The 7,439-nt window shown below is 39.5% G+C and overlaps 1 non-coding gene across 1 annotated transcript; it reads right to left on the bottom strand.

Moving 5' to 3' along the window:
• Positions 1-4,011: 4,011 nt before the first annotated feature.
• Positions 4,012-4,118, bottom strand: LOC136495002 (small nucleolar RNA R71). Its single transcript, XR_010768795.1, has one exon. It is a non-coding gene; the product is annotated as a small nucleolar RNA R71 (small nucleolar RNA).
• Positions 4,119-7,439: the final 3,321 nt, after the last annotated feature.

Here is a 7,439-nt window from a genome sequence, read left to right as displayed (position 1 = left end):
TATGCATTCATAATATCTTATTCCATGCTCATGCATATAGGATTGTCCGAAGAGATAACTCTCCTAGAGTTCAACGAAGAAGAGGAGGAGGATCAGCAGGAGATGCCTTAGGCCATATCTCTAGGAGAGGAGGAGCAGATTCTCAAAGATCTCCCTGAGTGTCTGGATCACCGACCAACCTCTTTCCTCAAAGGAAAGCCCCGAAGCATTCTAAGTCTACCATGTTTAATAAAATATTACTTGAGTCCTTTATGTTTGATGCATTAGGTTAGAAGAGTTGATTGGAAACACTTGATGCATAGAACTACCTTGTCTAGTTACATATACCTTTAACCATTTGTAGGTCTAGGATTGAATATATGCTTAGCCATGCTTAGACCGTTAAAAGTCAGGTGATTTCCTATCACCTGCGAGATATAGGTGGATACCAAAGCATGGTTGGCTATATTTGCTATCATGGAAAAGAACCATGGGGTAATGTAAATGGAGGCTAGACAGAGTCTATGTGTAGGTTGACTCATGTGATTCCATCTATACCGTTGTTGGCACTTTTGACAAAATTGAATGCATGCCTATCACTTAGCTGGCCGGATAACTCATTCCGACCACAAAGCCAAGTAGCTCAACTTAGGCTAGGCCTAGTTCTATAAAAGTGCGCACTCTGGATGGTAGTAAGGATGTGCGGGGAGCCAAAAAAGAGCCCAAGGGTAGGCTGGGCCTAAATGTCTTGGCAGCTGGTTGTCCCTAACTATGCGGCACTGGGCAAACCCACGAAATGTGGACCTAAGTTGTACCAAAGGTGACCTATAGTGATCATTGATCTACTCCGCCTGGGTTTGTGTTAGGAATAAATTCCCAGCTGGTTGAAATCGATTCGAATTGCCATCTCTCCCGGACAGTGAGAAACTTAGCTAGCCCCAACATCATAGTAATTGTGTTATGGAATATGATGGTTCGGATGGACATGGAATTACTACACCAGCTATGGTTACTATTGTATGCTACTAAATGATATACCACATGTTTGGCATAGGTTAGTTGCTAATCTAGAGATGAATAGCTATAATTAACTTGATGACCAAAGTATACTTGTACAACTGTATTTGTCGCTTTTTATGCAAAATGTTGTCAAGCAACCTCCACTTATAAAGCCTTGCATAATCCTTGGAGTCACTTTATTTTTTGTTTATGATGGGTAAGTCTAGCAGATTACCTTCTCATACTCAGGGTATTATTTCCATTGTTGCAGATGGTACAGTTATCACGGCTATTATAAGAACTGCTTCTGTCCCACCATGAACAAGGAGTGAGCCCTGGGTAGGCATCTATTATTAATCCTTCTTACATGCTTTTGTGGGAGGGTGATCATGAGTTGGCACTATATCTGAATTATGATGGCAAAAGTTAGCTTCAAACTTTAATTTGCTTCCACTACTATTTACTGAACTTGGTTTGTAATAACCTTAATTTGTACTCTGATGAATGAACTATATTTGTGAACCCTATGTAACATATGACATGTATGTTGAATCATGTATGATCTTGGTTGTATGTTGATGGTTTATCGAGACCCATCGTGGTACTCGATAGACTACCGGGTTTATATGGGCTCAAGTATGATAGTGCGACCACTTGCGGCTGCCATTATACTTGTGCTCTTATAAAATGGTTGGTTCTGCGACAATCATGGTGTTTCTAGAGCCATTGCTAGGAAACATCAATCCTAGTGGTGATGCTAAGAAATGCCAACAAGCATTTCTAGCACTGGTTAAAAGAATCTATTAGGACATGTTCATGATAATATGCATGTGTAATAGCCATTGCTTATAACAGGATAACTTTGCTTGTTTTCTCCTATTATGGATGAAAATAGGATAGTGTAAGATAGTTTTGACTTGCCAATGAACTTCACCAAGAATCAAGAGTCATTCCTAAAGAAGGCCCGACCTCATGATGATCCTCCTTCTGCTACTCCAGTAGCAACCAAACTTGTCATCAAAGCACCATCCGTACCAAACTCTATGGCTGACAAGACGCTCCACGAGTACTCCATCCCTGTTGTTGCCAACATGTCCGTTGGGCCCGCTATCAACCTGGGCGATGCGAACTTTCAACTAAAGACCAGCCTAATTGTTGGCATTTCAGAGCGCAATCACCAAGTGAGGAGGTTTTAAGTCCACCGACAACGGCGCCAGAAATGCCTGTTGGCATTTCTTAACACCATTATGAAGATTTAGTTAGTCTTAGCATTGACACCAAGGAACACCAACTACGATAGTCCTTAAAGATTATAGATAATATCCACAAATGTAGATAACTATCGTTGTAGCATTTCACCCAGAAGTATTTAGGGTATCATTATTTATATTTTCCCAAAGGAGGGCAAGGTATTAAGAGTCTAGCATGGGCATGAACAAGATTACATACTTGCATAGTGGACCATAGCTCATAACAAGGGTAAAAACATTATTTCATGGATAGTGGACACACATCTAGGGCAACCTCAAGGATAAAAGGAAAATAAAGAATAAAAGAATATTCCTAAGCGGAGCCGACATTGTTCTAATATAGCCATGCAAAGAATAGTTGATGATCATAGTACGTATATGGTTAGAGCTAGAACTAAGTGTAAGATAGGTCGGGAGGCCATCGAGTACTAGTCTGCCAGCAACCTCATTTTACAATTTAGACTCCTACACCCTACCCAAAAGTGGGGGATTACAAAGGACGGACAAGGCTATCACCACCTGCCGCCTACCCCTTAACCGTGGAGTAGGAAATGTATTCACCTGTTCCTATGTACCCAGGCACCTCGCCTGATTACATAGAAACTACCCACACCCCCCTAGGACTCTGACCCTATGAACCGACAAGCATAGGACATGGGCACACCCAAAGGCATGATGAACCGCCACCTCAACTTATCCCTAATTCTACTCATATAAGTTATATAAATGATTAAGCTTAAAGTTCTACATGTCAAGATCATAACACACAAACTATATACTATTTCATATATCATGATTATAACATGAAAACTATACTCTAGTTCATATGCATTACTATATAAATAATATGAGAGCTTTAATATGGAAGAACTCTTCATAGTATTATTCATACCAAAGTTGCTCTTTCTTCTAAGGAGACAAGCTCTTCAAGTAGCTCTTGCCTTGCTCTCAAATACTACTAAAGCTAAGAACTAAAAGAGTACAAGTAGAGAGGTGAGGTATAGCTCCAAATGATGTGTGTTTTGTGAATGATCTCCACCCTTGCTTATATAATGGAGTGAGGATGGTTTGGCATGGGAAAAATAGGAAACACCCATGAACCAACTATGCATGGTGGCATGCAACCGCTAGAGCAAAGTGGGGCCGAGGCGAACTAGGGGCGGTGCGGCTGCACCCTAGGTGCCACTGCACCCTGGCCTGTTCTGCTAGCCACCACCTTGCTCAAGTGGGCTACTGGCTAGTCCTGGGTCACATTTTTAGTGGTGTTCTACCTAGGTAAGATGTGTAGGTGGGCTTCTCTATTGATTTCTCTTGCGTATTTCTGCATTACGCTTCTTGAATTACGCCTTTTGCTTGGTTTTCCACTTGTATTTGGATGTGTGTCCTGCAAAACATGTTTTCTCCAATACAAGTGGAACTATGTCAATAGTATATGTATATGTGTCAAAAGTATGTTTATTTCTCTTGTTTTGGACTATAATTGGCAGTTAGAAGTAGTCATTTATGACTGCCAACACTAATCATGATGGTGCAGGCCAGTCCATTCTGTGGACTACCTACTAAGGATGCCAATGCTCATCTCAACACATCCTGCAGCTATGTGACACCATCGTCATGAAGGATGTCACACCTAAGATCATCAAACTCTATCTGTTTCTGTTCTCCCTCCTAGGGAGGGTGAAACAGTGGTTCTACAAGGACCGGGAAGATGTCAACACATGGAACATGGAACAAGTGTTCCATGGCATTCCTCGCGAAGTTCTTCCCGATGGGCAAAACTAATGCCCTTCGTGGAAGAATTTCCAACTTCCAGCATACAGTATCAGAATCCATCCTAGAAGCATGGGAAAGGCTACAAGAATACATCCTTGCCTGCCCACACCATGGGACGGAAGACTGGTTGATCCTTCAAAACTTCTACAATGGGCTAACTTCCACATCTAGAGCCCACATAGATGCTGCTGCCGAAGGAGCCTTCTTCTTACTCACAATCAGTGGAGCTATGGCCCTCATTGAGAAGATGGTCTCTAACTAGGGGTGGAGTGAAGACAAACACCAACCCCAAGAAGACGGCATGCATATTGTGGAGGAAATAGATATGCTGGCCGCAAAATGGGATCTCCTAATAAAACGCTTGGATGAGCACGATGACATAAAAGGAACACCCTATGGTACCGACCAATCATTCTATTCGCATATACCATGCGAGGTGTGCAGAAACTTTGGACACTCAGGGAATGACTGCCTCTAGACCCGTGAAGATGCATTGATCGATAACAATGGGTTTCGTCCACTAGGAGGTCTAGGGTGGAATCAGTCGCACCCATCATATCAGGAAGGTAACTTTGCTTATAATTCAAATTTTGCAAATCAACCTTCCTTGATAGATTTTGTGTTAGGGCAAGCTCAAATAAATGAAAACTTGATAAAGAAACTTGCCTCTAACGATGAAATTTTGGAAAACATTAATTCAAATTTAGAAGGATTCAACTTTTCCTTCGAAAATCAATTAAGCCTTAATAAAATGTTTGAAACCCATCTAGCTCAAATTACTACAACAATTCCTACATATGATTTTGAAAAAGATCCTGGGGCACCCTGAGATTTCATTTGAAAATATCAATGCGGTAATCATGAGGGATGGTAAGTCCACTCATGATCTACCATATCCTAACCATGCAGGAAGAGCTAAAAAGCATGGGGATACAACCCTGCACCATAAGGCTTTGAGCTAGCTTGGGGGAGGACCCCCACAAGGTAATGTGTATCTTACACTCTCACCACTTTCCGTTACCTTGCATAAAAAAGAAAAGAAATAAATAAAGACCTATGGTTCTCTTGTTCTCCATTCAATGTTTTCACCTCCATTGGATGATTCTTGTTTATCCTTTCATGCTTCCTCTCTCTATACCAACATGGTTTTACATCTTTAAAATTAAGCATGGTGCTTAGTTTGAAGTTTGGATGTAATGATCATGCTTCTATAGGTTCTTTAATTTAAGCATGGTGCTTAGGTTAATTAACGTACCTTGATCAAATTAGACATGGTGTATAGTTTGATTATTGAACTAAAACTACTAGTGTAGATTTTGATTGATTATATGGACTAACCCTTGTAGGAATATATCAACTTTATGAGGGTAAGTCTTTGAGATGACAACAGAGTTTAAAATTTGTTTGGTGAACCTTGATTAAAAAAAACAATAATAATAATAAATAATAATGATAAAAATAGTAACAATAATATTTATTCCACTCCACATATGTGTAGTAAAAATGTTTAGTTCATCCTTTTAAAATGATGAATAGTTGCTCTATTTTATATTTGACTGTGCCTAGTTTATAACTTAGTATTCCCCAAGATTTGAGTTTATTGGCAAAAAAATGTCTCATCCTAAAAACTTGAAACTTGTGGGTTGCAAATGCTTAATCCTTTTCTAAGTTGTTGTGGGATATGATATGTTGCAACGGAAATTTGCTATGACTTTGTTCTCAAAAAGACTTGACGTCAAGAGTTTTCATTTTCAAAAATGCTAAAATCCAAAGTTCCTCAATTATTATGAATACCTACTAAGGCCATATGACACAATTCAATTTCAAAACCTTAGTCATATGCTACTTGTTTGAGCATTTGAGCTTTGTCTAATTGTTGTGACCCTTGTTAAGATTCTCGTCATGCACCCATGATCAAGATTCATGTATACCCACACATAGAATGTTGACTCCTACACTAAGAGTTACGCAAAAACATGCTTATTCCATCCACCAAATAAATTACTCCATTCATGTATCATGAGGCTCTCTCTCTATCTCTAATCTCATATGCCAAAAAGAAAGATATGGGCTATGCTAAAAAATAAAAGAAGAAAGAAAAATGTCCATGCCAAAAGGCATGAGAGAAAAAAATGCATTCCAAAGAGCGTGAAGAAAAAAGAGAAAAGAAAAGAAAAAGAAAGAAATAAAGACAGCCCATACTTTCAAATAAAAGGCATTTCCATCAAGATGAGAGACATTCATGATACAAAGGAGTACCACAAATATTTAGAGTTAGAAATTTATAAAAATTCCACACCCTTGCATGTCTTGATCTAAGTGTATGACTTGCATCTCCTTGAGGTCTAGTTTTTGACATAGCAAAATATGTGATGCAAGTATGCCTCAATTTCATTCCTACCCAAAACTCCATTTAAAAGCCATTAGTGGTAGGATATGAAAAAAGAAGGCAAAATATCAAATGCCTTGGTAAGGTTTCATACACATTTGAGCGATCGAGTGAATCATTTGAGGAACTTACTTTTTATTTGCAAAAGTTCCAAACCTTCAGAAGGAAAGTCAATCAAAGAATGAATGATAAGCATTTCTGTGAACCGTTCTATCCTGCAACCATGTAAGACTTGGAGAAGGCTGGGCTAAAAAGCCCCATAGGTAATGAGATAATAAAGGGTGGATAGAATGCCAATTTATTCGAATCAAAGAAGAATACTTAGTTATAGACATGGTACTTTTGAAATGTAACGGGCATTGAAGCAACTCCTGATCAACAACCAACATTTTAGGTTTTACTTGAGGATGAGCAAAGGGTAAGCTTGGGGGATTTTGTTGGTGGTTCTTATTGACAAAATCCAACCACCAACTATGATCCAAAAAGGAGGAAACTACATATTTTTACACACATATACCTTTACTATTGACATATTTCCACTTGTATTGAAGAATCAATGTTTTATAGGAGTCATACTTGAATACAAGGGAATTATAGTCAAATACACCATCAACCAAAGTGCAAAGCAAAGAAATGAGAAGAAGGCCCATCAAAATATCAAATGTGGGCCAACCACCGACTAGGAAGCAGCCTAGGCCAACTTAGAAACCAACCAGAGGAAGGTGGTTGTGAGGCGGCTCCACTTGGGTTTCCCTGCCTCTGCCAACCGGGCCTAGCTTCCTCTGGTGGTATCATTAATGCGCTAGGATGTTGGTTTGGGAGGTTTCTTAATTTATCTCCCACAAACCGACCATAGAGTAGTATATAAGAAGAGGGAGAGCTCCATTCACAATACACACCGCACTTGAGTCTCTCTCCCTCCACTTGTACTGTTTTGCTATTTTTAGTAGTGTAGTTGGAGCTAGGAGAAACTACTTTAAAGTGCTAGGACATCTAGAAGGAATCTTGGTATGATCAATATGAAGAGTTCTTCGATGTTCTTGTTCTTA

Source organism: Miscanthus floridulus, chromosome 11 (assembly GCF_019320115.1).
Source record: "Miscanthus floridulus cultivar M001 chromosome 11, ASM1932011v1, whole genome shotgun sequence".
In the NCBI taxonomy this organism is placed as follows: domain Eukaryota; kingdom Viridiplantae; phylum Streptophyta; class Magnoliopsida; order Poales; family Poaceae; genus Miscanthus; species Miscanthus floridulus.
Note: the sequence above shows the minus strand (reverse complement) of the source record. Positions and strands in the feature narration are given on the sequence as shown.